This window comes from Cervus canadensis, chromosome 5 (genome assembly GCF_019320065.1).
Source record: "Cervus canadensis isolate Bull #8, Minnesota chromosome 5, ASM1932006v1, whole genome shotgun sequence".
NCBI lineage: Eukaryota > Metazoa > Chordata > Mammalia > Artiodactyla > Cervidae > Cervus > Cervus canadensis.
This window is the reverse complement of record NC_057390.1, coordinates 813,209-834,818: the sequence shown is the minus strand read 5'-3', so window position 1 is coordinate 834,818 and position 21,610 is coordinate 813,209. Positions and strand designations below refer to the sequence as shown.

The following is a 21,610-nucleotide window of genomic DNA, read 5'->3' as shown; positions in this document are numbered from 1 at the left end:
AGCGAGCTCCAAATCTCCAGTAGGTCTTTGAAAAGTGAAAGTGAAAGTGAAGTCATTCAACCATGTCCGACTCTTTGCGACCCCATGGACCACCAGTCTCCTCCATCCATGGGACTTTCCAGGCAAGAATACTGCAATGGGTTGCCATTTCCTTCTCCAGGAGATCTTCCTGAACCAGGGATTGAACCCGGGTCTCCAGCACTGTAGGCAGACGCTTTACCGTCTGAGCCACCAGGGAAGACCAGTAGGTCTTTAGTGCTTCCCATAAAGTCATTTTTCTAAAGCTTCAGCATCCTGTCCCAGGTTTTACAAAACCGTTAAGTATTGCACATGCGCACACACACTGATCACACAGTGACCAGGCAATTGAGATTCTAACAGAACACCCAGGCTCCTCCCCGCCAGCCAGCTCTACAGGCTGTGTTTGCCTCTGGCCATGCCACTCCTCCCATTAAGTGATGTCATGTCCAAATCTTTGTGACCCCACAGACTGTAGCCTGCCAGGCTCCCCTGTCCATGGAATTCTCCAGGCCAGAATACTGGGGTGGGCAGCCACTCCCTTCTCCAGGGGATCTTCCCAAACCAGGGATCAAACCTGAGTCTCCTGCATTGCAGGTGGATTCTTTACCATCTGAACCACCAGGGAAGTCCACCCCTCCCATTTAAGGATCTTTTCCCACTTTTAAGTTTCAATCCAAATGTCACCTTTCAGCCCAAACAAAAATATTCATTCTAATTTTCTATAATATTGCACTGTGTGTCCAAAATTGTATTCACTGGAACACTGGTTCTATAAAATTCTCCAAGAAATAAATGAGAAGAGGTTTCCCCCATCATCTGCCACCAACCGCTTATTTTACGCTGTTTCAGGTATTCACAAAGCATGGCCAAAGGCTCTGAGAAGTTCTGCAGTTTATAAAAAATCTTGAATTACCTCGAACTTTCCCACTCTATCCTTGGGTGTAGGCTCTTTGGGGAGCATAGCCTTTATTATGGTCTACACCCTCACTTACATGGCTATATAATGAACATCTTGACCTACAACTAGCCTGAACATGAAAGCAACAGAGAAGGTTTTTTGAAGCCTCTGCTTCCTAGGGCTGGCAACTGCAGTCAGAAGCCCTGGATGTTTCATTTCAGCAGCGATCAGATTGGTTGAGCTACCAGCTTCAAAGAACCCCGCAGTGGGCTGAGCTCAGTGGGCGCTCGTGGTCAGAAGCTGATCTGTGAAATCCAGAAGGAGAACTCATCTGAGTCCCGGGTTTAGGAGAACTGGGGCAGGAAGGTAGGCTGTCATCAGGCCCCTTTGTGTGTGTGGATGTGTGTGTTAGTCACTCAGTCGTGTCTGACTCTTTGCACCCCATGGACGGTAGCCCGCCAGGCTCCTCTGTCCATGGGATTTCCCAGGCAAGAATACTGGAGTGGGCTGCCATTTCCTCCTCCAGGGGATCTTCCCCACCCAGGGATGAAACCCACTCCCACATTTCGGGCAGATTCTTTACTGCCCAAGCCACCAGGGGAGTCCTTGTGCTTCCTTTATAGCTTGACAGCAAGCTTCCCCCAGTTGGAGGGTGCCTGAGCCTCATGTCCAGAAACACCCCTCAGGGGCTACCTCACTCCCGGGTGCTGAAGCCACAGTGGCGCCTCCTGCACGGGGAGGCCACTCCTCACCAGAAGACGCTTCTCTCAGTCTTCAGGGCTCCCCAGAGACAGGTCCATTGGAACATAGTCCAACAGCTCCACCCCCTGGAGGATGGCTTTGATCAAGCTACAATCCCTTAGGCCCCTGGCCTCTCTTCTAAAACATTGTTGTTTTTATTTACTTTTAATTCAAGGATAATTGCTTTACAATGTTGTGCTGACTTCTGCTGGACAACAGCATGAATCAGACATAAGTATGCATCTCTCCCCTTCCTCTTGAGCCTCCCTCTCAGCCACCACCCTCCCCACCCCTCTAGGTCATCACAGAGCACCAAGCTGAGCTCCTGTGCTAGACAGCAGCCTCCCACTCCCCCAGCTGCTTAGTTCTAGAAGGGAACCAGTTTAGAAGATGTGCGCGGACGGCTGCACCCTCCATTCAGCGGAGTACCTGGGCCTCTGCCGGCAGGCTCCCTTTTCTGTGGGTCCTTGCAATGCAGAGAACACAGCCCAACTGCAGGGACTCACAGGACTGGGGGTACTTTCAAGGGGGCAGAATTTCACTGCAAACTCCCCCCTACACACACACTCTTCCCCTTCATTTCCGTCAGCTGCTCTCAGGCCACCTTTCATAAATCAGGATCTGCTGTTACATGAAGCAGCCGTGGAGAGTCCAAGTCACCCAGGACCAGTCTTTTTGCCTCTTGAGGGCCCCACCTTCCTTCGGGCAGTGGCTCCCTGGAGCCCAGTGAGCAGGAAGACATGGGACGGCTCCCAGGACAGGGGCAGGACCTGTTCCCCACCTTTAGGCCTGGATGCAGAACACCGGGGGCCCATGGGACCTGCAGAGTCCCTTGTTTAAACACTTTGAAGAATTTCAGGATGGTGACAGCGGGCATTAAACCAAGCGCCGACCTTCTGGGCACGGGACCTGTGTGATGCATAGAGCCCATACCTCCGAGGTTGGTCCATCTCTGCCATGGATGCTGGGGACTTAATGGTCTCACCCTAAGTCTTCACAGTGGGAAGACAGACATCACAGCCTCTCAGGAAGCCTTCTTTCAAAGGAGGCTCTCAGACTGGCCCTCTGGATGCCCGCCCCAGATTTCCACCCGCCTCAAGCCCTTAGCAGATCTGGCAGCCCCTCTAATCATCTGGCTTGATTCCACCTCCACATGGTGAGGTCAGGCTCTTTCTTAAAGATTGTGTCCATACCTGATCTTGAGGTTATCTTCATTGATCTGTTTGTTTTTGGCTCCAGAAAACTCAGGCTTCTTTTCTCTCTGGATGGCATGTCTACTTTTCCAGGTTTAGGTCAGATTTTCTCCATGTGAAGACATTCATCCAAACCCAGTTCTCCCAGCACCCACGAGTCTCCCAGCACCCGGCCCAGTATGCCTGCATGCACTGAGTGTCTGTGTTCTATGAACCGGCTGCCCATAGGACCTGTTTATTCCAAGCTTCCCCTTCGCCCTCTGCTGACGTCTTCTCTCCCCTGCCGAGGCGCTTCTGTCCCCCTGACTGCGCCCACTGTCTGCATACTCCCATTTATCTGCCGCTGCCCCTTCCTCTTTCTATCTCACATTCTCTGAAAGCTCCGAGCATCCCTCAGCCCTGAGGTCACAGGATGTTTGAAAGGCAGAGGTGTTGTGTCAAAGCCCTCAACCCCATCTTCCACCCAGAATCATTTATGCCACGCCCTCCATCTCCCCCAACCTAAAACGTATAAATGCACAATATATTTTCAGCAGGAAAGAGTGAACTGCTTAAAAAATAATACTGGGGAAAAAATGCTGGCCATTTAAAGACTGATTAGGCATCCCCCCACAACTTCAAATCATAAACAAAAATAAATCCCCATGGACTTGGAATTTTAAAGCTCAAAAATAAATTTATAAAACATCAGACCAAAAAAATATGTGAGAATACTTTTGTAATCTAGAGGTGGGAGCAGATTTTCTAAGCAAGCTAAAACCTGGGGGTCAGGGAAATAAAAACAGATTGTACTACATAAAATTACATGTTTCTATAAAAGGAATAAGACACAAGAAACAAAGTAAAATGTCAGACAACAGGCTGGGAAAAGAATATCTGCAAGGTATATATATCAAAGGTTTAAAATTCAGAATAGTTGAAGAGCTCTTACAGAACCAACAACAAAAGAGAAAACTAGGGAGGAAAGGAGATAGGAAGGGAGGGAGGAAAGAAGGGGGAGAAATGAAGGAAAGAAAGAAAGAGAGGAGGGAAGGAAGAAGGAAGGGAAGGGGAAAATAGGGAAAGAATATGAGTGGACAATTTTTAAAAGAATAATTGATGTCACACCCTTTAAACCAACTTCTCCTTTAAACCAACTCTCCCCAGAACAATCTGCAGTTTATATATTTGTTTTTAAAAATCAGTGTTTCTGGAGGCTGGGTTTACTCCTTCACTTTTTTTTAAGAGTATAGCTATACCTTTTAAGGTTTATGCCAAGAAACTCTTCAGCAGAGAAGGCAAATTCTGAAGACATCCCTAAATGCAGAGTCTTCTGCAGACTAGTTGTGCGTGACTGCAAGGTAAGCTGAACCCAAAAATGAAGGCCAGAGTGCTCTGCATAGAAACACACATGACCACATGTGAAGTAGATGGCCAACGGGAATTTGCTGCAGGACTCCGGGAACTCAGACCAGGGCTCTGTAACAACCTAGAGGGGTGGGATGGGGAGTGAGGCGGGAGGGATATCAAGTAGGAGGGGACTCGGGCAAACCCATGGCTGATTCATTGCTGTTTGGTAGAAACCAACACAACACTGTCAAGCAATTATCCTTCAGTTAAAAAGAAATATATATATACATACTTTTTGTTTTTTAAAGGGTGCTCCATGAAGTGTGCTAGTCTAAATTTTAAAGATTATATTACAGATTACTTAAGCAATTACTAAATCCATACGAGGGGAAAGCCTAGAAGGAAACACTGTGATGGGAACAGCAGAAAGCTCTAGCAGTGAGAATGCAGGCGGGCATCACGCTCTTCCCAATCTCTGTCTCTAAAGCCTGCACCTGGCGACATGACAGGCGTCCAGGTGTTGCGGGTCCCAGCAGGGCTCCTTTTCTGCCCTGGGACAGTCATACAGTGCCTCCATCCTCAGGCCGCTGCCACCTGGGGCTTTTATATTTTCTTCAGATATTACCTTAAGGGAATAAGCCATTCACATCCCACGGGCATTGTATTTTTTTACACCCAGTTTTTGCTTTGCTTTAAATCATGCCCTCAATTTTCTAAGAACTATTTAAAAATTTAAAGTCTGGCCCTTGTAGCAAACGGTGGCAAGCAGGGGGCCCCGGCAGCTGGTGTCTCCACTGCCTGGTCACAAGGGCAGCACACAGTGCCCGAGGCAGGGGCTGTGCACGTGGGCGCCCACCCTGCCAGTCGCCTTGTGTTCTGAGTCTGGGCTCCTCTGTCTACTGACTTTGAACTCAAGGTTTCACTTGACGACTACTCATTGCTGAAGGCTCCCCTTGCTACTAAAATAACTTTCCATGAAATACTCTGAAAGAAGCTTCTTGACTGTAAATGCTCTTATGTGATAAGAAATGCCTGTGTTTGTGTGTGGTTACATCTTGTGTAACTGATTCCACCAGGTTTTCGAGGTGAAAATTGCTCACTTTTGTCATTTCCCAAACCTGACTTTCTTTCACTATAATGTGGCAACTTCTCGGTTCTTTAAACTATTTTTTTCTTTAAGTTCTCATGAATTGATGGTTCCTGTTTTTCTGAACTGCTTGTCAAACCCATGTTTATGTTAGGCTCACAGACACCCGTGTTCAGTAACTAGGAAATGTGGAAAAAGTCCCCCCAGAAAATGTGACTTCCCGGCCCCTAGGGAACCGCTGCCCCACTCTACAAATGTGGAGTGATGAGCGTGAGCATGGGTGGAAGGGAAAGAAGCTGGAAAACAACAATGACCGCGAAAGCTCCGATTGTTCTCGTGTGCGGTTCCCTGCTTACATGGAGCCCTTCGTTCAGGTGAAGGCCCTGGGGGGTGACTGACCCAAACAGCTGCCTGCCTGTGGACACGCCCCACAGCCTACTTCCAGCATGGAGCATCAGACCCGTCACTTGAAAGGATAAAGCACACTTTGCCTTGTCTTCCCTTTGTAAATTTTTCTTTCAGCAAATGTAGAGACCACATTCCGTTTTTGAGCCATTGCCTTTCGGCAGTTCAGGAAAAGTGAAAACATCTTATGTGCTTAAATAAAACCTGATGGCCTGCCTCAGTCATTCACTCATAGACTGCTGGAGATGCTTCTTAAGGGTTAATCCACCCAGAGCTGGGCGCGGGTGGAGAGCTGCTCAGAGGCGCCTCCTGCAGCATCTTTTAGGATGGCCACTGTTTTGTAGTCATTTCTTAGACCTGCCATCACCAAATGCCTCAAAGGAAACCAGGGGACTCAAACCACAGAAACATATCATCTCACAGTTCCGAGGGCTGCAAGTCCGCGATCAAGGCGTTCCAGGGCCAGGCTACCTCTGAAGCCTCCAGGGCTGTTTCCAGCCACCCTGCTCGCTCCTGGCGGTCCTTTGTCACCCTCACCTGACACCCTCTCTCAGCGCCTGTCCCAGAGGTCCCCTTCCTGGGAGGACAGCAGCCATCATGCACTAGGGGCCCACCCGACTCCAGGAGGACCCCATCTTCACTAACTACATCTGATGCTATTTCCTAATAAGGCCTCCTTCTGAGATACGCGGGGGTGGGACTTCAACAGGTGAATGTGGGGGTGACACAACCCAACCCGAACACACCCAGGGGCCCCTGATGGTGACTCACAGAGCCAGACTCCTACTCACTTTCATTGTCACCGACTCTGCCTGTCTCCTCCCTCAAACTCATTCCCCCCAAAGATATTCCCTTCTTAAGAAGCACCTGTCATTTGCTTCCTCTTCCATCAGAGTTGACGTCTGCACTGAGATGGAGTCAAATTAAAGGTGTTACCCAGCTCAAAATCCTGCTGCTGATTACCATGGTCCTCAGGAGGAAGGGCTTCGAAGCCCAGCCTCCCTGGCCAGCCCAGTGTCTAAAAAGAACAGGGTTGGATAGGAGGGCTGGGCTATTGTCTCTTATCAAAACTGACACCCAGCCTGGGTCTTTGTGGTGCCTTCTGCCGCCTAAGTTCCTGGGTGCTCTAAAGGTAAAACCTAGGAAACCTCAGAGACCTCAGCTGTCCATCGAGAAGCCGGTGTGGCCTTGGGACCAGCTGGCTTGGGACTTTGGCTCCTCCACTTGTCAGCTGTGTGACTCAGCTGCTGCTTCCTCTCCAAGGAATGGGGACCATCCTTAAGAGGTATCTGGGGAGTGAGGGTGTGTGAGACACTGGCCCAGACAAGGCGCTCACTGAAAGCCAGCCAAGGCTTCTTGAGACGCCTTTCACCACTGAAAACCCAATGACTTTCAATAGGCAGGGACATTTGCTCAGAAGAATTTTGAGATAATTCTTTTGAACCTGCAGTCTCCATTTCCTCATCTGTCTGCTTTATAAATACAATTTGGGGTCAAACTGACTTTGGGGGCCTGTGACCCTCAGGAAGCAGCGCCCGTCAGAGTCGAGTCTCTCCTTCCTGGCCCTCAGCTGCTTTCCGAACCATCACCTTGGGGGATGCAGACACAGCCCTGGGAATGCATCTTAGAACCGCCTGCTCCTGATGATAACAACTCACCCCTCTGCCTCTTGGGGCTTCACTGGGGACCGGGGCCCATGCACACATGATTTCCTAGACTGTGAGGGCCTGTCCATCTGTCACCTGGATGCCTGGACAAGCCCACAGCCCTACCAGCAGGACACTAGGAGAAAGGGATGCTGGGCCAGTTGCCCCTGAACCCTGAGATTTGATCGCGTTAACCTCGGGACCACTGAGCTTGGCACCCACAAGCCGATCCTCTTCACACACAAAGTGGTTTCACAGTCAAAAATTACTGTGATAGATTTTGCGGAAAATAGGAAAGAAAAGAAAAAGACTCATTCAACTACGTGCTTATATTTGCATAAAGAAAGTCTTGGCAGATACATAAGAAACTAAGAATAGGGTGATGGAGGGGGCGTCAGAGGGAACCGGATCAGAGACCATGGTGGGAATGAGCTTTCCACTGAACACTTTTTAATACAGTTTTATTTTTGAAACTTCTTCAAACAAATTAAAGCCGGAAACCCTATTCCTTATTTCCCACATTTGTAGATTAAAAGAGACATTCTATATGGTCGTCTCAGAGGCTTCCCTGGTGACTCAGTGGTAAAGAATCTGCCTGCCAATGCAGGAGACACATTGTTCAATCACTGGGTCAGGAAGATCCCCTGGAAAAGGGAATGGCAACTCATTCCAGTATTCTTTCCTGAGAAATCCCATGGACAGAGGAGCCTGGTGGGCTCCAGTCCATGGGGTTGCAAAGAGTTGGACACTTGTGGAAATCTCAAGAGATGCTGTGAAGTCAGGGCCCCCTAAGGAGCCCTTTGCAGGAGCCAGCCTCTGGGTGCCCGTGATTGGAGGATGCCCCCACCACTCACCGACCACAGAGCACCCAGCGAAACTCCCTGCGCACAGGAGAGTTGCTCCGGAAGAGGTTACAAAAGAGTTGTCTTCTCTTGGAAACAATGTACTTGAGTGATCCTGAAAGACTTTCATCTGGATGTGCCCTTGGAAAATAAAATCCCCTCTCTAGTGACTTTCCTGTTCCACCGAGCTACTGGCTGGTGATGGGCTTAGCCGGCGAGCACAGGGCCAGCAGGCAGAGCCTGGGAGACTCACTTTCTCGGGGGGAAGCTCAGGGTTTGCAGTCACCGTTGGTGCTGCTGGGTGGCAGTCTGTACTCATTCCACGTCTCACCTCTCCCTCCGCAGACCTTCACCCTGAGCAGGCACTTCTGGGGACTTCAAAGGGACCGCACACAGACAGCCTCCCGTCTGTCAGACCGGGCTCAGTGGCTCCAGCTTGAAAGGTAAATCTGAGCGGATCAGATGCATCCAGCCCACAAACTCTGAGGATATCTATGTAGAACAACTAAAACTGGGACCATTGAACAAGAGTTCAAATGTTCTAGGAATTTAAGGTAACTTACTGCTAGTATTTAATTTTGTGCTCAGTCATGTCCAACTCTTTGTGACCCCGTTGACTGTAGCCTGTCAGGCTCCTCTGTCCATGGGCTTTCCCAGGCAAGAGTACTGGAGTGGGTTGCCATTTCCTCCTCCAGGGGATTTTCCTGACCCAGGGATCGAACCTGCATTTCTTGCACCTCCTGCTTTGGCAGGCAGATTCTTTACCACTAGTGCCACCTGGGAAGCCCCAGTATCTAATTAACAGCTACCCAAGAGTTAGCTAGCCTTCCCAAAAGCTTCTCATGCCTAAGGATGGGGGAAAGAAAGAAGAGAACAGGAGAGAAAGAGGGTGACTACCCATCTACCCATCAGAAGTCTGGTTGAGTGTCTAAATTATTGCCATGCCCCCTACCTGTCTATAAGATCACATCGCACATCTGATGGCATGTTACTCATCCTTTCATCCACATCACTGAAGCTTGTGTTGCAAGGTGAGTTATTTGTGTTGAGTGAAGGGCCCAGAGCGGTAGATGCTGGTAGCCTCAAAGACAATCACTAGTGGAGCACCACAGGTCTCTGCTCTGGGTCTCCACTGAGTCAAAAGATCTTCCGGCCAATTTATAAAATGGACACCCCTCCAACTGGCCAATGATGTGGAGCTTTACATTTAACAATTTTTTTTTCATTGGAGGAAAATTGCTTTACAATGTCATGTTTGTTTCTGCCATATAACAATGCAGATCAGCCATAATTATACATATATTGCCTCCCTCTTGAGCCTCCCTCCCCCACCCCTCTAGGTCATCACAGAGCACCAGACCGGGCTCCCTGTAATCTAAAAAAAAAAAAATGGTATTGATCAACCTATTTGCAGGGAAGGAATGGAGCCAGAGATACAGAGAACAGACCTGTGGACACCAGGGGAAGGAAAGAGTGGGACGAAAGGAGAAATCAGCTTCGACATATGTACACCACCGTGTGTAAGAGATAGCTGGTGAGCTGTAAGAGATAGTTACATTTTAACTAGAGGATATACGGATCAAGTCTAGAAGATCAAACGAAGGAAAATGTAAAATTTTACTTCTGTTTAAAAAAGTCAAAAACAAGTCGCCATCAAAAATGCAAAATGAGAGAGATGTGGCTTTAAACGGATCCCCACAAAGAGGCAGGGTCCAGCTGATGAGTGTGTTGGCCTAAACCTTCAGCCTAGCAGGGAGGGTATGGGGCTTCGGTGAAGAGGGACATCAGAGAACTGCAGTCCATGCCATGAAGGGGCATGGGGTCAAGGTTGCTGCATGTTTCAGGAACCACGGGAAGAAGAAAGAGCTTGGACACAAATGGTGATGTCCATGACATTGGAAGGGCTCTGGCGTGGAAGAAGCCGGGGCTCGTGTTATAATTCAGCAGTTTGGGGGACAAAATAATTGATCAATGGATGCTAAGGCATGTGTTGAATTATGACCATAATTACTATCCTGGCTATGACAGGGTGGCTTCAGGGGCAGAGATAGGTCCAAAATGTGTGAATGCCAGGAAGGAGGCTCTGGATTAATCTAGTCTGGACGGAGAGAAGGGGTTTAAGGACAGATCAGTATTCTGTAATAACTTAAATGGGAAGAGAATAGATACATGTACATATATAACTCAATCACTTTGCTGTATGTCTGAAACTAATAACACTGTTAATCAACTATGGTCCAATGCAAAATAAAAAAATTTTTTATAAAGATATGGGGCTCGCGCAGAGGGACTACGGGGGAACCCAGGGAACTCCCAGTGGGAAGTGAAACATGTTTTCATAATGAAGATGACTCCAGGTGGAACTTTTGAGCACTGGCCACTGTGTGTCTCCATGCCTGTGTGTACGGAGGGTCAGAGAGGTTCAGTGACTGGCTCTGGCCACGCGGCTGGCAAGGGCAGCCGGAGCTCCACTCCAGCTGCCAGACCGGCACAGGGAAAACAAGCAACACACACACTCACTCACACACATACTCACACACCTACGCTCAGATCTCCACTCAGATGTCTTCTCATTAGAGAGACCACCCTTTACACGTGAGGCCCCCTCGCTGGGCACCGCTGTGCCCCCTCCTCCAGAAGCCCTCCTCACAGCCACATTTGCCCTGGAACATTGATCCCATAGGTCTCCACGGGTCTCAAGAAACACGTGTCAAATATTGAGTAAATGCAAAAGATATTGATATATTCACACTTTTCTATTTAAAATGGATAACCAAGGACCTACTGTATAGCACAGGGAACTCTGCTCAATAATCTGTAACAACCTAAATGGGAAAAGAATTTGAAAAAGAATAGATGCGTATACACGTATAACTCAATCACTGCTGTACCCACATGCATGCTAAGTCATTTCAGTCATGTCTAATAACATCATTAATCAAGTATCTGTTGTTCTGTTTCTAAGTCCTGTCTGAGTATTTGTGACCCCATGAACTGCAGCACGCCAGGCTTAATCAGCTATAGCCCAATATAAAATAAAAATTAAAACAAAAAAGATAGGATGGACAGTTGAATCTCCATCTCCTGGTGGTCTAGGGTTCCAGAAGCCACACTGACCCTTGGGCCTGGACAGGCCCCACACCTGGGGTCGCTTGGGGGTTTATCCCCCAGAGATGGGGACATTGAGGCTCATGGCCACTGGGGACCAAGGCCCAGGATCTCCATCTGCCTGGCCCACCCTCCTGGTGGAAGGTATCTCCACCTGGGAGAGGCACACACTCTTCTGGGGACCCCAGTAGACAAGGTGCCCCATTCTGAACCTTCACCCCAGGGCCACATCCTTTCTCGGGGTGATGGCCCAACCCTCAACCCAGATTAGGACAACAAGCTCTCCATCTGTGCTGTCCAATAGGGTAACCACTAGCCACACACAGCTACACACACTCACTTTTAAATTAATTGATGAGGTAAAAAAAAAAATTAATTCAGCTCTTCAGTCACACTAGCTACATGTGGCTATGGTTACATATAGGATGGCATGCTCTGGAGGGTTTGGGAAGCCACAGAGGACACCACGCGACTCCCATGGGTGGCCCAAGTGTGTCCTGTTTTGCCTCCACTGTTAACATTGCTTTTCTAGCCCCCCAGGCCAAGATAGAGGCCCAGGTCAGAAGTGGTCCAGCAGCAGGCATTGGGCAGGACCGATCAGGCAGACGGCACTCCCATCGGACACGGCCAAGGGCAGCTGTGGAGGCTTAGGGGCCCACGCCAGGCTGCTGGAGAAGTAGCATACCTCCAACGAGGGGGCCTCTGGTCACAGGACAGATCACCAGGTCATGCGGCACCTGATTGGCAGAGCAGGATGCAGAGGAACTCTGGAGCCTCACGCCTGCCATGCCTTCAGTGTTAAAGCAGCAGCTGTGGCGGCCGCCTCACTCACTGGACTACCGCCCCCGCCCCATCTTCTGGTGCCACAAGACCCCAAGATTGTTTGATGACCCAGGATCAACAAGGATAATGAAAGAATCTGAATTCCCCAGCAGCCGGGTTGAGGGAATACAGTAGGGGCAGGGTAAGCTTGGAAAGACTCTGGTGTAATTTAGAGAATAAAAGAATGTTCTAGCTTTAGACAGGCTAAAGAAGGCTCAGACGGTAAAGAATCTGCCTGTAACACAATGGTACAATAAAGGACAGAAATAGTATGGACCTAACAGAAGGAGAAGGTATTAAGAAGAGGTGGCAAGAATGCAGAGAAGAACTATACAAAAAGGTCTTCATGACCCAGATAACCATGATGGTGTGATTACTCATCTAGAGCCAGACATCCTGGAATGTGAAGTCAAGTGGGCCTTAGGAAGCATCACTACAAACAAAGCCAGTGGAGGTGATGGAATTCCAGTTGAACTATTTCAAATCCTAAAAGATAATGCTGTGAAAGTGCTGCACTCAATATGCCAGCAAATTTGGAAAACTCAGCAGTGGCCACAGGACTGGAAAAAGTCAGTTTTCATTCTAATCCCAAAGGAAAGCAATACCAAAGAATGTTCAAACTACTGCGTAATTGCACTCATCTCACACGCTAGCAAAATAACACACAAAATTCTCCAAGTGAAGCTCCAACAACATGTGAACCAAGAACTTCCAGATGATCAAGCTGGATTTAGAAAAGGCCAAGGAGCTACAGATCAAATTGCAAATGGGTTCATCGAAAAAGCAAGAGAGTTCCGGAAAACATCTACTTCTGCTTGCTTGACTATGCATTTGGCTGTGTGGATCACCATAAACTGTGGAAAATTCTTAAAGAAATGGGAATACCAGACCACCTTAACTGCCTCCTGAGAAATCTGTATGCAAATCAAGAAGCAACAGTTAGAACCGGACGTGGAACAATAGACTGGTTCCAAATTGGGAAGGGAGTACGTCAAGAGTGTATATTGTCACCCTGCTTGTTTAACTTATATGCAGAGTACATCATGTGAAATGCCAGGCTGGATGATGTACAAGCTGGAATCAAGATTGCTGGGAGAAACATCAATAACCTCAGATACTGCAGATGACACCACTCTTATGGCAGAAAGCGAAGAACTAAAGAGCCTCTTGATGAAAGTGAAAGAGGAGAGTGAAAAAATTGGCTTAAAACTCAACATTCAGAAAACGAAGATCATGGCATCCAGTCCATCACTTCATGGCAAACAGATGGAGAAATAATGGAGATGGTGAGAGACTTTATTTTGAGGGGCTCCAAAATCACTGCAGATGGTGACTGCAGCCATGAAATTAAAAGACACTTGTTCCATGGAAGAAAAGCTATGACCAACCTAGATGGCATATTAAAAAGCAGAGACATTACTTTGCCGACACAAAGTTTTTCCAGTATGGTTTTTCCAGTAGTCATGTATGGATTTGAGAGTTGGACTATAAAGAAAGCTGAGTGCCAAAGAATTGATGCTTTTGAACTGTGGTGTTGGAGAAGACTCTTGAGAGTCCCTTAGACTGCAAGATCAAACCAGTCAATGATAAAGGAAACCAGTCCTGAATATACATTGGAAGGACTGATGCTGAATTTTCAATACTTTGGCCACCTGATTCGAAGAGCTGACTCATTGGAAAAGACCTTGGTGCTGGGAAAGATTGAAGGCAGGAGGAGAAGGGGACGACAGAGGATGAGATGGTTGGATGGCATCACTGACTCAATGGACATGAGTTTGAGCAAGCTCTGGGATTTGGTGATGGACAGGGAAGCCTGGGGTGCTGCAGTCCACAGGGTTGCAAAGAGTTGGACACAACTGAGCAACTGAACTGAACTGTAATGCAGGAGAACCAGGTTTGATCCCTGGGTCAGGAAGATCCCCTGAAGAAGATAATGGCAACCCACTTCAGTATTCTTGCCTGGAGAATTCCATTGACAGAGGAGCCTGGCAGGCTACAGTCCATGGTGTGGCAAAGAGTCAGACACGACTGAGCAACGGACACACGCACACACACACACTAGCTTTGATACCTTAGCCTTAGAGACTGAAACCCATACCCACTGGACAAATCCTCTGCACAAGTGGAGCAGTTACAGGGAGAATAAGGAATGGGGAAGTAAAAAGAAGCACAAGCATATGACTCTGCTCTGAGAATCCGTATCTGAAAACCCACAAGGTCACTTCCAAAACTGAAGTGAGCCTCACCAACCACACACAATAGGCCAGACCCACTGGCCAACCTCAGAGGCACTGCTATGTGTGTGTGTGTGTGTGTGTGTGTGTGTGTGTATTGGTCACGCATAGTCAAGAGGACAACTCGCAGAGGGCCACCCCTAGTGCAGAGGGCCACTCATCGTTCAGGAGACCACCCACAGTCTAGAGGACCACCTGCAGTCCAGCGGGTCTCCCACAGTCCAGGGCATGACCCACAGTCCAGGGATCATCCACAGTCCAAAGGACCACCTACAATTTAGAGGGCCACTCACAATCCAGGGGATCACCCCCAGTTCAGAAACCATTCCCCCAATCAGGACCGGCCTACAGTCTCCATGACAAGACCCTCCCAGGACCTTCCTCTGCATTGCACACACAGAAAATACGGCCATGGGCTTACAAACTATGCCTTCCACTGGCCACCTTGTCTGTCAGGAACTGAAAGAGGAAGACCCTGGGACGGTGTGGAAAGCACAGGAGGGGCCTTAGGTCCAAGGTGTGTGTTAGTGGCTTCAGCTGTGTCCCACTCTCTACGACTCCATGAACTATATAGCCCACCAGGCTCCTCTGTCCAGGGGATCTTACCGGCCCAGGGAAGGTCCAAGGTGTGCTAACAGCAAATACTCCCCCCCCCACCTGCCCCCAGGCATCCCATCCCCGACTGTGTCCCTAGGTATCAGGAGGCATGTGGGGCAAAGGCCAGGGTGAGCGGTGTGAAGAAACTGCAGGCCCTCGGAGCCCCGCCTCTTCTCCTTAAGTCACTCTTCTCTTCCCTGGACCCCCGCCCAGCCTTTGAAGCCGGATCTGGGCAGTTTCCTTGCTACAGCTCGGAGTTGGAAGGGCGTGGTCCTGACTCGGGAGCCCATCCAAGTTGGGAAGAGCTGGCTGCAAGGAAGAGGGTGAGTCATGAGCCCGGACCTAGCTGAGATTCTTGGTGCATCCCCTGGGGGAGGCGGGCTGCAGAAGGCTCAGCTCGGACCTGATTCTACAGTGTGTCTTCTCCAGGCATGAGGTACTGCCGGAGATGAGAGCTCCCCATCTCTCTGGGCCGGTCTCCTAGGGCACCTGCAACCTCCTGATGTTCCTGGATCTATTTATGTCTGTTTCACCAGAAAGATACGATAGGTGAGAGCTTGTCTGCCTGTTCACATCTCTGGGTCCAAGAACCAGATGGTGGGTTTCAAAGCCAAGCTCAGTGTGGCGTTACTCATCTTCCTAAACCCCTCTGGATCCCAGGTTCCTCATCTGGACAATAGGGACGATACGTGATGGACTCTGCACACACTTCTGTGAGGACTAAGTGAGATCATATGTACAACACATCCAGAACTGGGCCTGCTGCCAAGTAAATACTCCATAAACAAAACAGCACTCAGATTTCCATTATCTTACTGGATAAAAAGAAATATCTGCTAAATGCATGAATGAAAAGAAGTTCTATTTAGATATAACACAAAAAGCAAAGGGATTTCAGTCCCTCTGAATGTCTCCTCCAGTTGTTCAGAGCTCTGGAAACCAATCTCTTTGTACTCCCCTCCTGATACCTCCAGTGAGAGCTATGTCAGGGTCAGCAATGTGCCCAGTTTAAAAAAAAAAAAATTCCCAGGATCCTCTCCAGATAGGAGGCCAGTGAAAGCTTTAGGCAGAAAGGGTTAGTTGGGGGTTCTAGGAAGGCTCTTTAAAGGAGCTTGACATCTAGGGTTGTTAGCTTTTTCCCCTCATTGTCCCTTCTTCCTCCTGTATGGGACGAAGAGGTGATGGCTGGAGATCCAGCAACCTTCATAAAACCATAAGGTAATTTCAAGGAAAAGCCAATGCTGAGGATGGCAGAGAAGAAAGATGAATGAACTGTCTTGGCCTTCATCCTGGACAGACAACCTGCTTTATCTTTTCCTAAGAGAAAGTAAACCTAACACTTGCTAGACACACTGCTATTTGATAGTTTCCCTTTATATCTAGCTGAACTAATAGAAACTCTCCCTCTCACACTCTATGAAGGATTTGTCCAATGAGAACATTTCAGCCATTATTAAAAATTCCAAAATTTAAATATGATACTTTTTTGAAAGGACAGGGTGGCTAGAAGGGCTAAAAGCACCTGCAGTAGAAGCCTTCCCTTGCAGAATAACCAATCCCGAAAGCAAAAGATAAGCAAGAAAACTGCAGTGGATGAGACTGGCCATCGCCATTAGCCTTTTTGATTACACAAGAGGCAATAAAACCAGTTGTTTGGGTTTTTTTTAAATCAGAGGAATCCTCTGAGACCAGTCAAGCCTCCCACCCACCCCTCCTTCCTGTGGCCCCGACTTCCTTCTGATCTGCTGTTGGCTCCTCCTTGCCTGAGCTCTGTGGTCTCACCAGAACTGTCCTCTTGAGTCTGGTGGGAGCCCCGCAGCGCTGAGCCAAGCACAGCGCTGCCCCACCCCAAGGCGCTGGCAGAGGGTCCTCTGGATTATGGCAGAAGCGGCTGCAGGGGGACAAGTGTCCCCAGAGCGGCACCACCTAAGACTGACTGACACCTGGAGCCAGAGCCCGGGATGCAGAGCCTAAGCTCAGACAGGAGGTGAACAAAGGCCCTGGCGCCCCGCTTTGACGGGGCAGCTCCCAGCAGGTCACACAGCACAAGGACACACTGGGCACTTCTGCTCCCCTGCAGAACGAGTGCAAAGATGTGACTTCTGAGACCCTGTCTGATCTTGAATGTCTCCAGAATCGACAAGGCAAGGCCATATTATGTTCCCCTGTGTTTTAGTTTTAAGTGTATCTTACTTAATATTTTCAATATGAGTCAGCTCCATATACTATGATGATTTTCAAACAACCAGAAGTTGACTGTAGCCGACTTTAAGACAGGAAGCATGGGTACAGAATCCAGCTGCTTCCACCCTGGGGGCAGGTCTGGGTTCAGTGGTGCTGAGTTTTCTGGCTTGTGGCCTGAGTCTGGTTGGATGATGCTCAGAATCCTCCTGGTCCCCTGCTTTTCCCGACTCTCCTCTCCTGGTGGGGGCGAGCGGCTCTCCCATCACCGGTGCACTCCTTGAAGGAAACTGCTCTGCCTGATACACTTGCCTGGGAATCCTGGATCTCCAGTGAGTATAGGAAACCGACCCTCCTTCCTGTCTTCTAGGGTGGGTACGTGTGGGGTTTGGGAGAAGGGGGCCAAAGGTAATATACAGACAGTTACTATTATTACCACGTGGTTGGGCAGAATGAAATGAGAGCTGCTCTCTCTGTGATAATGTTAAGGACAAGGATGATGGTGATGGTGATGGCCATGACATCTAGAACCCCAGTGTTCCTGGAGAGAACCAAGAAGACTTTCCCACTCACCTAATGGATAAATGTCCTGCAAATACAGAACATGTCATATTATGGAAGACACAGGCAGGATCTCACTTCAGGGGCATCAGAGCCAGTTCTTTATGGATTCACAGGGTTCAGGGCCCAGGGAGAGATGGAAAGGTGTATGAATACATTTCTGAGTCAGTGAATGTGTACGTGATGGCTACTGAGTCTCCTTGTAACTTGTGTGCTAATTATCACTGATCTTTACAAGTCCCCATGAGACTGGTGCTATGATATTTGCATTTCATGGTGATGAAGGTAGGACACGAGTAAGTTAAAAAACCAGCTCAGATTGCCAAACATTGAGGGCTTGGGAGGCCACCTCTCAGGTGCCATGGACACCTCACGGCAAAGGATAATGAGAACCCTGGTTGGGGTGTTGACTAGGAGCAGAGAGAGGGGGACCTAGCCAGCAAGCCATAGGCCAGCCCTCAGACTGAGGGCGCCATGACCGCAGGGCACAGGGCGACTTGCCAAATGTCATCAAACTCTCAGTGTTTTCTTTTTGCCAGAGATGTGCTTTTAAAACATCTGAAGTTTCTATTATAGAATGTTTCTCTCTCTTCACTCCCTACCCACATTCACTCTTAGACTCGGAACTTTGGGTAGTTAGAAAAAGATGTTGTCGTTACTGTTCAGTCACTCAGTTGTGTCTGACTCTCTGCGACTCCCCGGCCTGTAGCCCACCAGGATCCTCTGTCCGTGGGATCTCCCAGGCAAGAATACTAGAGTGGGTTGCCATTCCCTTCTCCAGGGTATTTTCCTGACCCAGGATTGAACCCGGGTCTCCTGTATTGACAGGTGGGTTCTTTACCACTGAGCCACCAGGGAAGCCCTAGAAAAAGGTGATAAAGCAGCAAATCACATTCAGAAATGCTCTATTTTCAGACCTATCCATGGCTTTATTTCAGACTTTCTTAAGTGACTCTTTCTTCTGATTACAGAAGTGATAACAGCAGTTCACCACAGGCTTCTGTCTCATGGGGGAGAGACCCATGGACCTCCAGCATCCATACAACTGCCTGACTTCCACATGACAGAACATAATCAATGTCTAGGATAAAATCAGCCACCCCAAAGCCAGGAGGATTTAAAGACACAGGACCCAGGGATAAACACATGGCCGATGCCTGGTGCAGTCTCTGAAATGTGGACAAGAGAGAGGACTGGTGGACACGGAACACAGAGGCACCGCCTAAGGCATTTGCGACTTTTATGGGCTCTTCTCTCCACAAAGATGGCATTTCTCTGAGCACTTACAAAGATTACCAAGAAAGAGATGCTGGGCAAATCTCCCACCTTAGAAACCCCTGCCGCCTGCCTGGCTGAGCCCCTGAGTTGACACTTGTATGGCTGTGACTCAGCCTTGGAACAAGGCTCATTCCACTGGAATCACAGGATCTTGCTTGAAAAAGTCAAGGCACTAAACTCAGGAACTGTAAGCCCAGATCCCTTCAGAGTCCAGGTAAGAGGAGAAGGCAGTAGAGCTAACGTTGAGGGGGTCCCTGCCAAGTCCAAGGGTTTCTCAGGTGGTTCAGTGATAAAGAATCTGCCTGCCAATGGGGGAGAGGCAGGAGACTCGAGTTTGATCCGTGGGTTGGGAAGATCCCCTGGAGGAGGAAATGGCAAGCCACCCCAGTATTCTTGCCTGGAGAATCCCATGCACAGAGAAGCCTGGCGGGCTACAGTCCATGGGGTCACAAAGAGTCGGACACGACTTAACGACTCAGCACACAGGCACTGCTGAGTCCAGACCCTCTTGTGCGCACTTGGTTCTCTGAGTCCTCCCGACCATCCGCTGAAACCAGTGGAGTCACACATGGTCTGGAAGCCCAAGAGCCTTGCTATGTTGAGGTTATATAGGGCCTGTGATCCAAAGAATATGGGCCTGCCACCTATAGTCATTGGAACACCAGAAACCAGCCCTGGGCGGCCAACAGACCTTAGTGCAGGATGGGGTCAAAAGGGCCTGCACTGGGGCCTTGAGCAGCTAGCCTGCAACCCAGTGATTATTGTTTAAAATTTTAATATTTTTCTCATGTTGTAGATAAGAAGAGGAAAGTTGGAGGAAGATTTTCTTCCTTGGACTCTCGCTCTTGGCTTTTAAGCGGATACACGTAGTCTTCCCATGCTACCTGTCGCCTGCACGATGTGGGTTTTGAAGCTCACGCGGTGACCGCCTCTCCCCCGGGTCCCTCAGCCAGTGCGACGTCACAGGACACGAGATGCAGCTTCAGCCCTGGGCCACCACTACCCTTCATAAACTCTGGATTTTTAATTGCACCACCTGTACACTCAACCAGTCCCATGATGGCAGACCCTCAAAACCCTCAGCATCAGCCAGAAGAGCTGACCCTGCACAGAAACCCCTCAGCACAGGGGTCGCCCAGCCGCTCGGAGCAGAGCTGGGACTGCAGCCGGACGGGCCACCCAAACAGCGGAGACCAAACAGCCACACCCTCCGGGAGGGGCCCGCCAGCCCCTGGGCTGTGCTGGGGGCAAACAGAAGGTTCTCTCAGCCACTCCAATTTGAGAAATCAGGTGCTGACTCATTATTAACCCAGGAAGCCCACGCACTCAAATGACTGTACTGAAAAAGCTCTGTCATACCCTGCTTACTGATGTGCAGATTTTTAAGCAAATTTGAAAAATGTTTATCATAAGGTATTTATGACATTTTAACCGTTTCATTTACAGTAAGCAGACATTTGAAAAAAAAAAAAGTTTCCTGTATTTTACTTGACAGTAAAGCGAAGCTTTATCAGAATAGTAACAGCTTGAGAAACACATATCAAGGTCAAGTCAAGCCTCAACGACTCAGCTCCCCCATCCTCACACCCCCGCCCCCGCTGCCCCCAGCCCCCTGAATATTTTCTTTCTGATTTTACTACCGTTTGTGACTTTCAGTGCCAAGGAAAGGCAAAAGACATCCAATAAGCTCCTGGAATCATTCACATGCTTTTAGAGAGAAAAGTCGAAATTCTGTCTCTTTATTGTAATTCTTGCACCAAAAGTGGGCAGCTCAGACCACGAGGCCAGAAATTGCTCAGAAGCTGTCTTGCCTCCACCCCTGAGAAGCGGAAGCCAGCCCAACCTCAGCACCCCAGGGTTAACACGGTCACCCACCTCCATCTCTGAATTTCCCTTTGGCTCTAGAGAGGAGTCTCAAAACAGCTTCTTTTAAACCGGCCAAGTATCACTGGCTTCTCCGTAATACACACGCTCACAATTAACAGGCTAAGAAATTTCTCCAAACCATCAGGCTCACAGACAGTAGCTGCGGGGGTGAGGGTGCTGGGAAGCCAACTTCTAAAGTCAGAGATCTTCAAAGTCTGAACAAAAAACAGCATCCACTCCAAGACCCCTCAGCCAAGCTCCTGGAGCTGAGATTCTTGAGACAAACTGCAGAAATGAGCAAGAAAGTGACAGAAACATACTCACCAGGGAGAAGCTGAGAGCTCTACCTCCTCAGGACCAGGCTGTGAAGGTCTGAAAGCCCGAAGCTGGCTCAGGCACAACCCGCCTGGAATGTCAGTTTGAAACTTAAAAAGCACCGACCATTCATTCAGTCAGTTATTTCCCTCCATTCCCAGTGATGTCCACACGATTGAGACTCAAAAAAATAAAAAAAATTTAAAAAGTGAGAGAGAGAGAAAAAAAAAAGGCGCACACCTCAGTCTTCATTCTCATTGGAACGAGATGACTCATGCTGACTCACAGCCACCACTTCCTCTCCCGACATTCTCTTCATACTTGTGAGCAGCCCAGTCCTGTTCCCAGGGTCTCTGCAGCCCTTCCTGGAAGACCAGCCTTCCTGACCCCCGGCAAGCAGACTTAGCCACTGCCCTGACATGCTGCCCTGGGAGCCTACTCTAGGGAAAAATGCCTTATTTAGAAGGCCTAGGAACAGCCAAAAAA

At 48.9% G+C, this 21,610-nt stretch overlaps 1 long non-coding RNA gene across 1 annotated transcript in view; it reads right to left on the bottom strand.

Annotated features, from left to right (window-relative positions):
* Positions 1–21,358, bottom strand: part of LOC122441332 — a 61,049-nt gene extending 39,691 nt beyond the window's left edge. Inside the window, exon 1 of the long non-coding RNA XR_006269332.1 lies at positions 21,134–21,358. This is a non-coding gene — a long non-coding RNA (uncharacterized LOC122441332). The remainder of the gene's footprint in view (positions 1–21,133) is intronic.
* Between the last annotated feature and the right edge of the window lie 252 nt (positions 21,359–21,610).